At 41.7% G+C, this 15,927-nt stretch overlaps 1 long non-coding RNA gene across 2 annotated transcripts in view; it reads left to right on the top strand.

Annotated features, from left to right (window-relative positions):
• LOC128074786 (uncharacterized) overlaps positions 1-15,927 on the top strand; it is a 33,752-nt gene that overhangs the window by 10,742 nt on the left and 7,083 nt on the right. The window contains exons 3-4 of one of the 2 annotated variants that reach the window (XR_008203463.1): positions 1,171-2,092; positions 6,202-6,597. This is a non-coding gene — a long non-coding RNA (uncharacterized LOC128074786). Of the gene's footprint in view, positions 1-1,170; positions 2,093-6,201; positions 6,598-15,927 lie in introns of those variants that run through there. The other variant, XR_008203462.1, reaches the window with a different exon arrangement.

Genomic DNA, 15,927 nt, shown 5'->3' with positions numbered 1-15,927 from the left:
AGATAATGATTAAGAGGTGAGCAGAAATAAACTGCAAACAAAAAAAGACAGTAAGTGTCAAGTAGCTTGTCTGTCTTGGGGGTCAATGGGGCTTTACTACTTGCTGAGAGACTGTTGCAAAGCAAGGTGTCAAAACCTCAACACTTTCCACTGTCTGAGTAAGGCAGCATGTTGTCAGAGGCTTTCTGCCCAGAGCACATTCATTCTTCATGTGTTGGATACTGGATGGGAAAAGAAAGAGTATGAGAGAGAGGAAGGATGCATCAGGGAACTCAGACCTTGGTGTCAGTGAAACACCTGGGAACACAGCATTGTCCCTGACTGGCCATGGGGCAGCTGATAGCAGTGTCTGTATGTGCTTCCCTCCTGCATGGGCTGCTCTCTAATGGTAAAATGGGAAAACCCACTGTGAATACATACCCAGAATCTGAAATTATTAACACAAGGTGTTTATGTGGTTAATGCAATCAGCAATAATGCATCAAAACTTCAAATGCAAAGAACTAAAACTTTGAATAATTGTTGTTATTCAGTACAACATCACAACTGCAGAAACATCAATGAATTGGGGAGAGATGGGACTGTGTGGATCTCTTTATTCGTGAAATGTCTGAATGCTTCTTTTCTATGAGATGTGATTTTGTCATTGCAAGCAGCTAACAGATTTGCAAAATCTCAAACTACAATATTACTAAACAGAAACAGAAGAAGATATTGTTCATGTGTGCACTTTCAGCCTTTGACAAATATAAGGTATTCTGATAACTTACCTTAACTCCCAGTGAAAGAGATTTCACTTTGCACGTGCCACTGGCCGAAGATTCCAAGTTAATTGATTTCATACTAGCCATGACTTGATCTCGAGCCTGAACCTAGAGATGTAACTCTCTAATTCTGTGTAAAAAGTGAGATGTTTCCTTTATTTTTGTACAAACAGGTCCATCAGCCAGGTTCGTTCAATAAAGTTGAAGCCATTGGTGAAACCCCAGGGAAATTTGCTTTTGAATTTTGAATTAGCAAAGCCTAAACTTCAGTGTATCTTGAAATGTTCTCTTGAAGGGTTTGATCTGTGCAAAAATGTGCTGATGGCAGTTTGGTACCAAGCTTACACTCATTCATTATAAAAATCTAATAGACCAGTACTTGCTATAGTCATTTTTTTTTTTTCAGGGCAGCAGTATTCCTGATGGGAAGATTTTTTCTCACACACTGGCAATTCTACATTTTGCTGGATCAGCTCCAGGAGAGACAAGTTAATGCCCCGTGTAGTTTGTTTTCATATTGAGCAAACCCTGCTGAGAAACTGGAAAATAGAGATTTAAACTGATAAGCTTGCAAAAGACAGCTGACTCATCAAGTGTCATGAAACAAGGATTCCCACACTGTGATACATCTGAAAGTGTTGAACTTGTACGAGCCTAATCCCCCATCCTTCTCCTTGAGGTGTTGGGGAATCACAAGATGCTCCTTCTTGGTTAGGGGAGACTTCTACCTCCCCATCACAGTATGAGGCCTTCCTTCTAGCAACTGTGCCCGACCACATGAAGATGACCCAAACCACAGCACTGGTGTTATGTTTGCAAATGGAGATGAGATTAGACAGACCAGCAAGCTCCATACCTGCTTTGGATGAGAACAGGATCGTTGTACGTGACACTACTTAATTTAGATTTGATCAAAGTTCAGAGTGCGATTTTTGGAGTCAAACATGCGAAAGAACTTAATTCAGAAGTAGTTTACAAGGATTACTAGATTGCTACTTTGAAACAGACTGAGTAAATACTAATCTCACTTTGCACCAGGAAAAGGCTGAAATTATAAAAGTGGGTTTGGATCTTGTCTGAAGCATAGTCTGAATCTCAGCAAAAGGGTATACTACCAACATCTCTTTTTCTTGACCTTGCTGGAGCAAACTCTCAACTCTCGTGACGAGGGATAATGTTTGGGTCACAGTCAACGCTAGGCTTTGCTTTGCAAATGAGCAAAATGTCTACTGGGGCATCTTGCTTCAGCATGAGGAGCTTGGTGAAGATGACCACTCACGTTCTGGTGTTTGTAGTTCCTCCCAAGAAGGACACACACTTTCCAGCAGGTACAGTCAAGCTGTGGTTTCCAAATTACAGGAGATAGCTCACTGTAACTTGGTCTTGCTATTTTCTATGGAAGTGTTGCTACATTGGTGTGCCTGAGAAGTCTCTCTTTCCTCTAGGAATCTGAGAACATTTTATATGCTGGTGGGCTATCTGGGTTGTTAGCACACGGAGGTGAAGAGAAGCACATTGCACATTGAGGCATATCAAACAGAGGCTTTCCAAAGAGGCCAGTATTTTTGCAGAATGTATGTAAATGTTTGGGCATTTCTTTTCAGGCCGAAGAGGAGCTTTTTCTGACATGCCCTTGGGAAGTTTTCCCCTGTGGCATTATGGGGGCAGGTAACACATGATCTTGGACAAGTGGAGATTTCCTGCTAGAGATGTTGCTGGCTCTTTTCTTGAACCCACACATATATAAGTACCTTTCCCTCACAGTTTGTTGATCCAGAGCAAAGCTATCAGCACTTAGTGCTGGAAGAGTCCAAGAGCTAAATGCCTAGGATAAAAAAAGCTACAAAATCTGCAAAAGGAACTTTTACTTAGAAAATATTTTTGACTGAAAATTTTTGCTTAAAATTTTTTTTTTAAATATCATTTTCCTCTGCTTGACAAGAGCAGCACCTACCTAACGAAGACCTAATGGATGATTGCCAGACTCCTGCATCTTCCCTGACAGCACCTGGCTATGGCCATTTAGCTTCCCTTGTGTATCTGCTGGGCAGCTGTCAGACTGCTGCAGCACAATCCCTGCAAATAAGGTTGCTCTGCCTACTCCCCATGTCTCATTTGTGAATGAGATAAATGAGAAAAGGAGAAATTGACCCCAAAAAGAAAAGCCTGAAGTTAGACCAAATGGATAGAGGTCAAGTTGTTTAAAGGTATAGGAAATATTTAAAAGAAAAAGAGACCAGGAACATAGCTGCCCATGGACACATGCACAGGGCAGCAAAGGAAGCTGCTCTGGTTCCAGACCAGTGCTGCTCCTAAAAAACACCCCCAGACTCACTAGTCCCCAGCATAGATAAACCACCTATGAAGAATCAAGGGTGATCTGTCTCTATATTGACATGGTGAAAGAAAGAAAAAGGACTATTTGATAAGGGATATATCTTCCACAGCATGACCTAAGAACATTGAGGGTATTTGAACCCAAATTCTCATGGCTGTGACAAGATGCAGAGCACTTTTACTTCACTTTGTGCTATTCCAATAATTTCTCAACTACATAAGAGGATAAGGATCTTTTTTCTGAGTACCATGTTAGAAATTATAGAATTATAGATCCTTAGAGTTGGAAGGAACTTCTGAAGGCCATCTAGTCCAACTTCCCTGCAGTGAACAGGGACACCACAGCTACATCAGGTTGCCCAGGGCCTGATCCAGCCTCACCTTGAAAGTGTCTTAGGATGGAGCATCAACCACATCACCAGGCAACCTGTTCCAGTGCCTCACTACCCTCACTGTAGAAGATTTTTTCTTTATATCTAACATAAATCTACCCTTCTGAGCCTGAAGCTATTTCCCCTTCTTCTGTCACCACAGACCCTGCTAAAGACTCTTCTTTTCCATAGCTCCCCCTTAGATACTGAAAGGATGCTATCAGGTCACATTGGAGCCTTCTTCAGGCTGATCATCCCCTGCTCTCTCATGAGAGAGGTGTTCCATTCCATGGATCATTTTTGTGGCCCTCCTCTGGATGTGACCCAACGGGTCTATATCTCTCGTGTACTGAGAACTCCACATCTGGATACAATACTCCAGGTGAGGCCTCACTAGCACAGAGCAGAGGGGCAGATCACCTCTCTTGCTCTGCTGTACACGCTTCTTTCGATGCAGCTCAAGATACAGTTGGCTTTCTGGGCTGTGAGGGCACACTGCTGGCTCATGTCTAGCTTCTCATCCACCAGTACCCCAGGTCTTTTTCAGCAGCGCTGCACTCAGTTCTTTCATCCCCCAGTTGTATTGGTAATGGGAGTTGCCTTGACCCAGGTGCAAGACTGCCTGTCATGCTGTCCAAGGGAAAACTCAAAGTCACGTACCTTTGGTACTGTTTTACTCATTAATTTCAAAATGGCAGGATCTTCTGACAACTTCTAGCTTGGATTATATTTATGCAAGGAAAGAGAATGAAATTGCTAGCTCTGAGAGGCTTCAGAGAGCTCTCACAGTTTTCTTCTCTGAGGAGGGCAGGAGTAATGCAGTCACCAAATTCTACCCAGGGTTTGGTGTAAGGTTAAATGTGGTGCAGGGTTAAATGCACCTCCTTGATGACAAGCATTAACTAAGAGCCAAACTCAACTGAAAGCCATTTGGAACAGTGACTAAATTCTGCAAAATAGTCTATCGATACCTGAAAGTGGGTGAGCATAGCCACTTACCCCCGTGTTGAGCTTTGATGCTGCCATGGTATGCCTGGCACAGCACCCAGTAACAGTGAGGAAGTCCCTGGCAGGCCCTGGTATTGGCCTGTGGAGCTCCAGTAGGGACTTTTTGGCTGCACACTCTAATGGAACACATCAGGTCGAGGGAGGTGATCCTGCCCTTCTTTCTGCACTTGTGAGACGTCACCTGGAGAACTGCGTCCAGATATGGATTCCTCAGTATGGGAGAGATGTGAATCTGTTGCACATCCAGAGGAGGGTCACAAAAGTTATCCGAGGGATGGAACACCTCCCCTATGAGGACAGGCTGAGACAGCTGGGGCTGTTCAGCATGGAGAAGGCTCTGAGATGACCCGAGAGTGGCCTTTCAGTATTAAAAGAGGAGCTACGGAAAGACAAAGACAGACTCTTTAGCAGGGCCTGTTGCAATAGGATGAGGGGAAATGATTTCAAACTAAAGGAGAGGAGATTTGGATTGGATATGAAAAAGTTGTTTTTTTACTGTAAAATGTGCACAGAACGCTAATGTTCAGCTCAAGCCTCAAAATCTTGTTGAGGAAACCTAGGCACAATAGAGAATCAAAGAGTGTCTTGACAGGTCCCTTAAACAACACTGGCTTCCAGTTGTGTTCACCAATCAACATAATTTTAGTCACTGACCCACACAGAATCACAGTGTCTCAAATGGAGGAGTGTTTTCTCCCCTTTTTGTCACTGTACTTTGGTACAGAGGAAATCCTCCTACAATTATCAACAGTTGATCAAAGAGATGATTCTGAGATCTCTGGACTCTAATCCAACCCTAGCTACTGTTCCTTGATGATTTGCTCACATTTTCTGTATCACCAGTTCCTCCACTGATGGCTAACAACCTATTCCTTCATCTCCCCACATTATGGCTCGTGCATTTTAGTGATTAGGCAATGTTTTGGAAAAGGAGGATGGAATTGGAAGCATCCAATGATGACAGCATTCTGGAGTTGTTTTCTTAATTGCAATTAGGACTCTGGTGCATTTGCTTTGAAGGTGGGTGGTTTCTCTGTCTGTTTCTTTCCTGAGTCACTTATATGTCACGACAATCTCACTCCCAGGATGTCTTCACCAGAAAAATCAGTGACAGTACTGAAAATAGTACAGTGCTGTTCGTGATAAGGACTTTCACAGGCAGGCTGCCCCTTGTCTCTGCAGTTAGCATGAAAGAAAGACAAACCCAACAACTAAAGGCTGGAAGATGTGTGATACAGTGACTGAAGGAACTGCGGCTGTTTAGTCTGGGGAAAAGGAGGGTGAGGGGAGACCTTATTGCTCTCTTCCAGTATCTGAAAGGTGCTCACAGCAAGAGCGGGGCTGGTCTCTTCTCACTGGTGACAGGATGAGGGGAAATGGCCTCAAGCTGTACCAGGGTAAGAGTAGATTGGATATCAGGAAACACTTCTTTACAGAAATGGTTGTTAAGCAGTGGAATAGGCTGCCCAGGGAGGTGGTTGAGTCACCATCTCTAGATGTGTTTAAAAGCCATTTGGATGTGGTGCCCAGGGACATGATTTAGCAGAGGGTTGTTAGAGTTAGGGTAGTATGGTTAGGCTGTGGTTGGACTTGATCATTCCACCATGACCTGAGAAATTCTGTGATTCTATATATATATCTGTGTCTACCTGTTTATTCTTTCTGTTTAAAATGTATTGATGAAGCCATGTACTTCTTTGTTCTCATAAAAATGTTTTAAGAGGGCGCAGCATAGGAAGAGAAGACAAAACCCTGGAGCTCAAAATGTGGATCTTGGTGCTTCTGCTCAAGCAATACGTCAGTCAGTGTTCAAAGAGCAGAAGAGGCTTCCATAGGCCAAAGTCTGCCAGAGAGGGAGAGGGACAGTGATCCATGAGTGGCCTGACTGTACCTGCCTACACCAGAGCTGCTATGTCATCTTATCCTGTTGCCTTTCAGGAAAGGACGTTACTGTGAGCTGAACAAAGAGCACCATGCAACTGCTCAGCAATACCTACCTCGTACATTAAGGCAGCTGAGGGCAGAGTAGAAAGAGAGGGTCTCAATCAGTGTCCCAACCAGATGTCTGATATTTGTACATCGTGTCATGCCTTCTCTCAGCCTGGTAGATCTGAGCAGACCGGATGGTCCTCAGAAGCCAGCAGTAAAGTTCAAGGAAGGCCTACAGCTTAAAAACAGAAAAGGTGGTAGAAACAGCTCCTGTGCTTCTTTACAATCCTGAACTGCATTCATGAAACCTCTTTGCGAGTGCTCTGGGTTTTCTGCTGATTTAAATTCAATTGAATTGACCATCCAGTGTAACCATTTACACCACTGTTATTTGCTTTAGCAATAAAGGAAAACTTAACAATAGCCTCTACTCCCTTCCCTTTTTTAAGAGGTAATTTGCTTTTCCGGGAAATCTCAGTGATCTGTATTGGAAAAAAAATCCAAGAGCAAATTGTGCGAGACATCCCAAAGGAGCACCAGTCCAAGCTTCTGACGTACCATGTGCTCAGCAGCTGCAACATATTTTACACAAGACCTATTAGAAAAATGCTTAGAGTCTTTTTAGAAGTAGTGTTTTCCCACTATTTTTTTTCATGTGCCTTACTTTCTAAAGAGCCAAACATTTTCCTCCCTCAGGCTAACTATGTCAGTCTGGCAGGGAATAATAGTTTATGGCCAGTAAAATGTTAGCTCAAAATATCTATCAAAGCTTTGTAAGTATGTAATAAAATTATGGTTTTAAGGTTTTAAGGCTTATCACCTGAAGAAGTGTTTTCCATTATGAAAGGCGCTACTGGTTTGTGATAGATTCCTTTTGATTAACACAGACTCGTGAGCCATTTAAAGAACTTCCGTTGTATTTGGGGAAGTGCTAGGGAGCAAAAGAGTTTTATAGCAAAGAATTTCCTTCTTCTACTCACTTCTGATTTCAGCTCTGGTTAAAATCTTAAGACTCCTTCCAGTTCTGATTAGCAGCTTGTGCATAGCAGATTACTGGGCATTTAAGTACTGCTTGGTTTTTGCGTCGTTGTGAGATGCAGAAATGGAGCAGAGCAAATCTTGCCAGGTGGTTATTTTTCTTTATATTATTATTAAATATCAGTAATCTAAAGCTACCCAGACTGAGTACCATGTAAGTGGACTAGAGTACAAGGAACAGGTTAGGCAGTCAAAAATCAAGTGACCTGTTGCATTACTATGCAGTTTATGCCTTTTACCTCCGTAACAACAATAGGTACAGCAAAAAATATTTTCATCCCCACAGATGTTTCTTCTGTTTTCATATAAATGCATATTAAGTATGTAAATATATTTATTTTTAATTATAAATGTACATATGTATATGTTTATCCATAAATATTTGGCATCTCTATAATATGAATTCAACATATGAACTATGCAACTTCTAGTATATTTACTTAGGCCACCACCATTGCTTCAGCCTGGCATACTAGCTTTTTCATGAAGCAAAGCGTACTTTTTAATAAGCTTAACCTTTCTTTACCATTTCTACTTAAAAAAAGAAACCCTCAAGACATATTTGGGAAATTCTGTTGATGCATAGTCCATTGCAAGAGGGGCAGCTCTTTGCAAAAATGCACAGCTCTTGTCTGAAATTAACTTTTGGTTACTTTGTTGAAATGGGAATTTTATCCTCGTGAGTGGTGACCAAAACTTTACATTCCAGACATAGCAAATCCTTCCATTTGTGGCAAAGAGACAAGGAAAAAAACAAGAGGGAATCAGAGGAAATAACTTCCATCTAGAACAAATTGCTGGAGAACTCTGCTGTCAAAAGGTCACATTCTTTCTTTAGGCAAACCTGCATAGCTCTGCTGAGGTCAGAAGAAGGAGTATGAGGAAGAGGAAAGCATACCAAGGAAGTAATCCTTCCTGTATGACCTCTGGGTTCTGCTGCTTGACCCGAGTCTAGCTTCAATGAAAGGAAGAGCTGGAAGGGATAGCATAGCACTCCCACGCGGTGAACATTTGGAGAAACATTCAGCTGCTTATAGAAAGGTTGTTTGGGAGGTACCTGTCATGCTCATCTTGTTCAGCTGCCCACTTAAAGCAGGACTGTCACTGGTCTTTGGCTAGATTGGCTGTGGCTTTTTCTACCCAAGCCTTGAAGACTACCTGAGATGGAGACCTCAACATTGTCTTGGTAGCTTGTTCCAGCGCTACGTGACTTTCCCAGTTGAGAAGATTTCCTAACATCTTTGAACTTCCCAGGCTGTGATTTTTGTCTGTTGCTCCTTTGATATATTATCTACCAGTACTAAAATGTTTAGCTTCATCATCTTGGTAGCTCTTCTTCTGGTAGGCTGCTATTAGATGGTCTGCTTTTGAAAATGCTATTGAAAGTGGCAGCAGAAGGCAGTCATGGGAGATGGTCACCTATGGGGGTGATCTTTCCTCTTAGCAGCAGTTGCTGCAACTGAGCTTTTCTGAGGTGGTGTAAATCAATCAAAATTACGTGGCTGAGAGGTTAAAAATGTAAAGAAAGATTATAAAATGGAAGAAGACGAAAAATGAATCTTTTGTGTGAGTACTGAGAAAACCTTTGCTACTCCATTTCAAAATACATGTGCTACAAGTATGGAGACGTGAACTTCAGCATGCAATATTATGTCTACTGTCTGACTGTGTCTCACTAGTATACTGTGATCTACACCTATAACTAATCTTTTCAAAACCATTCTCTTGCATTCGGGAAAATAGGCTCTCAGCAACCTATATCCATGCTGCTAACACTTTCTTATCCTCCTGCTAACACTTTCTTATCCTCCAGATGGAGACTGCATTCGAATTCCCTGTTGGGAATGGATTCTGGTTTATTCTAACTCCCAAATCAGGCAATAAAAAAAATTACTTGCCAGAGCCCCGAGCCAGGACAGTGACTTTCGACAGCAAAGATGAATAAGTCCTGATGCTTGGGAACACTTCCTCGCACTGTCTAATGTCTAGACATGGCCTCAGTGTCTTGTATATTTGACAGAAACATTCTTTGTCTCTTGTGCTGTGGTGCTTTCAACAGAGGGTTGGTTTTTTCTTTCTTCATAAAAGCTTAATGTCTCCTTCTTGCCTATATTAAAAACCAAGGTTGGGCAGAGTGGCTGGTGACTTAAATGTGACCTCTTGTTAGTGGAGATCTCCTTGGTCTTGTGAAGAACTTTAAGCCCTGATCAAAGCAGAGCTGCATTTAAACTGGTCCCACCTGCCCCCTGGGTGTATGTAAAAATAGAAATGAATAATGGCTGACCTCAACAAATTGGACCGCAGCGAGTGACTTATTCCATGAAGTCCTTGGTGAAGATCTGTTGTTTGGGAAAAAGGTAAGTCGTTACCAGGAGTCATCTGACTCAGTCATGCTTTCTCCAAACAAATTGCCTTAATCTCTCTGCAGTCAAGGGATATCTGTATCCCCATGGAGTGGTTCATCATCGTCTAAGGGCTAGAACGATAGTGACAGAATGGATTGCCCTCTGAAAGTGCCTATTTTTCTCCATCATCTATACAGAAAGCTTTTAAATTACATGCTTAAACTAGCTACTTAACTTCAGAAGTGCTAGCATTAGATGAGACAGACCTCTCCCAGTGAAGCTGGATAAATACCAAAAAAATATTTTCAAACAAAGATTTGCAAACTTTCTTTGGCTTTCAGAGCCTCTTTTATCTGCTTTCCATAAACAATATTTCAAGTAGTATTTTATATTGGGATATATTACAAATAAATGCATTATTGTGGTGAAAATACTTGCTTGATACCTGCCAAAGAGCAGGTGAAAGCTTGGCACTTGGTGAGGTTGCAAGCCCAGATGCGGGCTTTAAAATTTGGCTTCAGTCCTACCCCCTAAGGAACTGTGGAATTTTTACCATTCATGTCAGAGAGGAAGAAAACCATTGTGTCTCCCTGAAGGCCAGTCACTTGCCTATAGTGAATTCTTAAGTCACTACCCACAGTGAATAAACTGACATTTGTTTGTGGGAAATATTTGCTGGGTCATTATGGATAAAACGCCATTTTCTAAAAATGTATGGCCTCTTTCTGGTTGCTTTTAAAACAGAAGGGACTAGCTTAGTTAGATAGCATATGAGTGGCTCACCTCACTCTTGCTAACCTTGATGTTGCCTGAATTAGTTACTGGGAAATGTTGACCACTTCATTCTCTTCTAAGCCATATGTCCTTACTCCTTCAGATAGTGTTTTTATTAATGCTTTTTATTTTATTGCTTTTTATTTTATTGCATTTTATTGAATTTTTAATCTCTCAGAGAGATTGTTCTTTTTAAAATGGACCATTAAGTTTTCAAAGTTTTGTATCTCCACCATCCACACACAGAGCCTGGCATTTAAAGTAGCTCTCCATACAATGTGTTTGTAGATACAATTTTCATGATTTCTGATTTTTAGGGAGACTTTGGAACAGGTTTCCCAGAGAAGCTGTGAATGCCCTCTCACTGGAAGCATTCAAGGCCAGGCTGGATGGGGCTGTGAGCAACCTGGTCTAGTGGAAGGTGTCCCTGCCTATAGCAGGGGGTTGGAATTAGGTGATCTTAAATGTCCCTTCCAACCCAAGCCATTCTATGAGCCTTCCTTATCTATTCTATGAATGGATTTTGGTGGTGAGATACTACTACCATTGCTTACGTACTTTGCTGGAACTAGTTTGTGTTAGTGCCTATCTGTTTTCATTACGTCCTGATTGCACTGATAGAAATAGCTCACATGCAGAAGGCTCCATTCATAAATGTCATTATGATTGTCAGTATTAAAATCAGTTTAGAAAAAGTATTTCATTTCCCTGATTATAAAACAGAAACAAAACTGAATAAGCTGTAGTCTCAGAAAAAGTAAATACCAAATACATGCAAATTCCTGCTCTGAATTGTCCAGGCTTCTATTCTTACTCCTTCCTTTCTATGAACAAACTTGCTTTCTTCTTGGGAATTATATACATTTTTCAGTTAAGATCCTGTAGGCTCTGAGGAAGACTTTCTGGCGTTTTCTTGGACTGGTGAATTTTATCCCAGTGAAGTGAAACAAAAAAACCTTAGTGCCAGTGCTTGAAAATAAGTACTACTATTTTGTAAAGTTGAATGAAGTGCTCGCTTTGCTTCCCCTTTATTCTTAAGCTTTCCATGTGAGAACAGTACTGGTTAATTTGGATGTTAGTTCTGTTACTTCTTCCAGGATTTTTATCTTCTAATTTCATCAAAATATAATATAATAGAATGTAATGTAATATAATATACAAGTTACATAAAATATATAATAAACAATAATTTAATCAAGAAAACTTCTAGTGTTTTTTAGCAGGTCAAATATGTATTAACTTCTTCAATCACATAACTCTCCTACGTTTATCATATTCCTCTACCTTTTCCTCCAGCAGCAAGGAAGTTCTTGCCCTACTACATCCCCACAACCCAGTGCTTATCTTGTAGCCTGAGCTGAGGCCTATCTAGTGTCATAGAATCATTGAATCGTGGAATGTTTTGGTTGGAATGGACTCCATTCCATCTGATCCAAATCCCCTGCAATGAACAGGGACACCTACAGCTTCACCAGGTGCTCAGAGCCTGACCTTGAATGTCTCCAGGGACAGGGCATCCACCAGCTCTCTGGGCTATCTGTGCCAGTGCCTCACCACACTTATTGTAAAAAATTTCTTCCTCATAGCCAATCTAAATCTCCCTTCTTTTATTTTGAAACCATTTTCCCTCGTCCTATCCTAACAGACCCCACTAAAGTGTCTGTCCCCTTCCTTCTGACAGCACCCTGTAGATACTGAAAGGCCTCTCTCAGGTCTCCCTGAAGCCTTCTCTTCCCTAGGCTGCACAGCTCCAGCTTTTTTAGCCTACTGAAAGAATCCTTTCTTCCTTCTCTATCCCTTCCAAATCCATCTCCCTGTTGGCCCATCTTCCTTTGTCCCCCAAGGCATCATCAACCAGGTATACACCAAAGGCTCATTCCACTGAGCCATGCACATGGTGTTCAAACTGTTGTAGTAGTAGTTCTCAAACTATGGGAGGAGAAAGCAAGTAGTTGAGCGTAACCTACAGATTAAAATTTTTTTTCTGAGAGCTGTTGACAGAGGACATTGTAGTCTTCCAAAAACCAATCTGCACTTGAGACAAATTAAAAGACGTAAGAGCCTCCTGCTTTTATTTTTTGCCAATTTTTTCCTTCTATTTAACATGCATGATTGCTACTTCAGAAAAAAAAAAAAAAAAAAAAAAAGCAAACACCAACAAGCCAGTCTCAGAATAGCAGTTTCACAATATTTAAGGCTTTGGTGACAATCTCTGCTTAGACAATTTCCTCTCCAGCCACTCCTTCTCTCATCTTAAAAAAAAGAAAATAGAAGAAAAAATAGAGAGAAAGGAAAGAAGGTTCATAGTTTAACCTGCATTATGTCATTCATCCAGGCCATCACATTGCTTTACAAACAGATGTGTTGGCACAACCGTGAGGTCAGAGAACTGTTGCAAAGGTAGGAGAAAGGAAGGGGGAATTTCTTAAGCCAATACTGCCGCCAAAACCAAATTATTGTGAAACTGCATTGTCACATTCCAAAAGACACTTTCTCCCAAATCTTGTGAGACCACAGAAAATGGTGAATATCAGTGAAGAATATTTGGAACAGGCTGTATGCTGTTTGAAGCCTGACGGTGACTGCAAAGTACACCAGGACTCTCTCAAATCCTAGGCCATCGGGAGTCATTCAGTGCTGAATAAGACAACATGAATTCTGATCCCTTCAGAGCAAAATCATAGCTCACACCACTCAGCTCAACTCCTACAAATCTGGAAAGAGTAATGTTCTTGAATACACACAAGGCCACCCTAGTGAGGTAATCCCACTGGTTGGAAGTGCGCAAATAAGGCCAACATCTGACCATAACGGTGTAAGAACTGCCAGCGTATCCAATTAGCAGGATAAAAGTAACTGCCCTCCTGGCTCCCTAATTATTTTTCAGTATGCACAGTATGATGGAAACCCTTCCAAAAAATCAAATCTGTCTTACAGCAGTTTGATTTACAGGCAGTGCAGAATGGAACGCTACTAAGTGCGTTGCAGTTAATTATGCTTTCAAATGCACTGACTAAATTTGGCTGTGCAATTAGATAAATAATAACCGAAGAGAAAGGTTGTGTTTTGGAATTACATGCTGAGGTAGATGCATATGCCTTTTGCCTCAGCTGTTTGCTCCTGTGTCACAGCAGGAATCTTGATGTGAAGCTCTATCTGTTGCAGATAAAATGCCTGTACCAGTGAAGTTTCCACACCCATTTTAATGCTCAAGTGCCATTGTCATGCACTCAGCACTCGATCTTCCTTCAATTTCTTTGTGAATCTGCCTCAAATGTCAGAGGATGACGTTTCAGCAACACAGTGACCGACTCAGTAACATCAAAGAGCTTAGCTTGGCAGCCTTCACTCTTTTCAGGCAATATTGACTCAATCAGTGGGTGTCACTGATTTCAGTCCAGATGTGCCAAAGTTACAAATTGGAATCCACATGCCAGGCCCCTCCATGCTGAGCAAATGGTTAAGGGTGACTGACACATACACAAAACATTGCCTTTTCATTTTCTGCCTTCAGATCACCCTTCCATTAGTTGTGCAATTCCTACATAGAGCCAATATTTAAAAATGGCCCACAGGTGTTCAACAAACAGCTTTGAAAGCATAATTTGAAATTATTGGTTTGTTGCACAAGGGTTAAAATATTCACTGTGGGATTGCACACTGGGCTAAAGGATGGGAAATAGCGTCCCTATCACGAGATCTTCTGCTGGTGGATTTCCGTAAGAATCATTCCTCTTACCACTTCTTAGTATCCACAGCCACCCACAAGGTGAGGCGCTTCAATAACATTAATTCAGGGGCTGGCACATGTATTAGCTGCATTTACTGCCACTCCAATAACCCTGTATCTTGGAAGGGCTCAGCTGCAAGTGAAAGCCAGATGGCTGAAGATGAATTTGAGCAAGGCAAGAGTATTAGTGGGCAGAAGGAGTGTATTTCACAGATGTGGTGAAGATTTGGGTAGAGGAAGGGCATGTTGGTGACTGATCAGATCTGCCTACAGTTAAAGAATGCGCTTGAATTCCTGCCTGCGCAAACCAGCATTGGTGAATAACACTTTCCAGGAGGTTGAGCTGGCTCAGAGCCTACATCCCACCCTTGTCAATAATAAACTTGCTTCAAATATTAATGCTTTTGCTATGTTTTAGATGGACCACAGTAATCTAGATTGTCTAGGGAAGAAGCTTTCTGAACCTAGGCCTGAGTAGAGCATAGCAGGAGTCACTGCAGCAGCACAGCTTTGCAGAACACCCCAGATCTTCTAACCACATTTTCCACTGGCTTTGCCTGGATCATCAAAACAAGCTCAGAGTCTCCTGCTGAGGCCCAGAAAAAGTACTAAGGTCACTGACTACTGCAGAATGCTGCCAAGCGTGGGACTCATCACTTCTTACTGCTGTCAAATAACTCGGCAATCTTGTTTAAGCCAATTCTCCGTAGTCAACAGGTAGTGAAAGAGGTATCTCTTCTTTCTTTTGGATTCTTACTATGCAATGGACTTCTCTTAGGAAGCCTTTTTTACTCCATGGAAAATCTTAGATCCTGAGGTTGGATGAGGAACTAAGTTTTTGTAAAGATCAAATGAGGGGAAGGAGCTGAATCCTGACTGAACTGTGAACAAGGTACCTAAATTTGCTCTTTCTGAATGTGTTCCTCTTGAAGGCTCTTTGGGTTACTGAAGTTCCCAGATGGTCACCCTTGGCAGAGAATTCACTCTGCTGGAATAATAAAATTCTTGGTCATTCAAACAAGCCTCAGCATGTTATCTGAACATCAAGAATGAACTCCTCCAGGAACTGAAGCATGTCACAAATTGTACCTACTTCTGCTGCCTGTGTAAGGGCCATTTCTTTACTAAGTCATTTCCTTGGTCATTCGCATCCTAAATGCACAGTAGTACGTCTACAGAAAACTAAACAGATCATAAATATGTCTACACAATAACAACCAAACAAGACAGAACTCTCCAAGCTCAAGAAGAAATTAATATTACAGATTACCAATGCTAGACACTCTGCTGCATGCATAAAAATGGAAGAAGCACAGAAGAAAGAAAGGGGATTGACACCTTTCCATGAAGTATGAACTAACCCGGACCATGCTCGAATTTCCATGAGTAGTTGCAGAGAAAGTTTTTCATTATTTGCATGTCTGGCAGCTGTCTCAATATCTTAGAGCAGTTCTGACTGAAATTATAGGATCACAGAATCATAGAAATGCTTAGGTTGGAAGAAACTTCAAAGCTTGCCCAGTTCCAACTCAGTTCCATGGGCAGGGCTGCCATCCACCAGCTGAGGCTGCCCGCAGCCCCCCCATCCAACCTGACCTTGAACTTCTGGGGATGGGGCATCTGCACCTTCT

This window comes from Tympanuchus pallidicinctus, unplaced genomic scaffold (genome assembly GCF_026119805.1).
Source record: "Tympanuchus pallidicinctus isolate F22 unplaced genomic scaffold, pur_lepc_1.0 scaffold11, whole genome shotgun sequence".
NCBI lineage: Eukaryota > Metazoa > Chordata > Aves > Galliformes > Phasianidae > Tympanuchus > Tympanuchus pallidicinctus.
The sequence above is the reverse complement of the archived record's forward strand: the minus strand, read 5'-3'. Positions and strand labels throughout refer to the sequence as shown.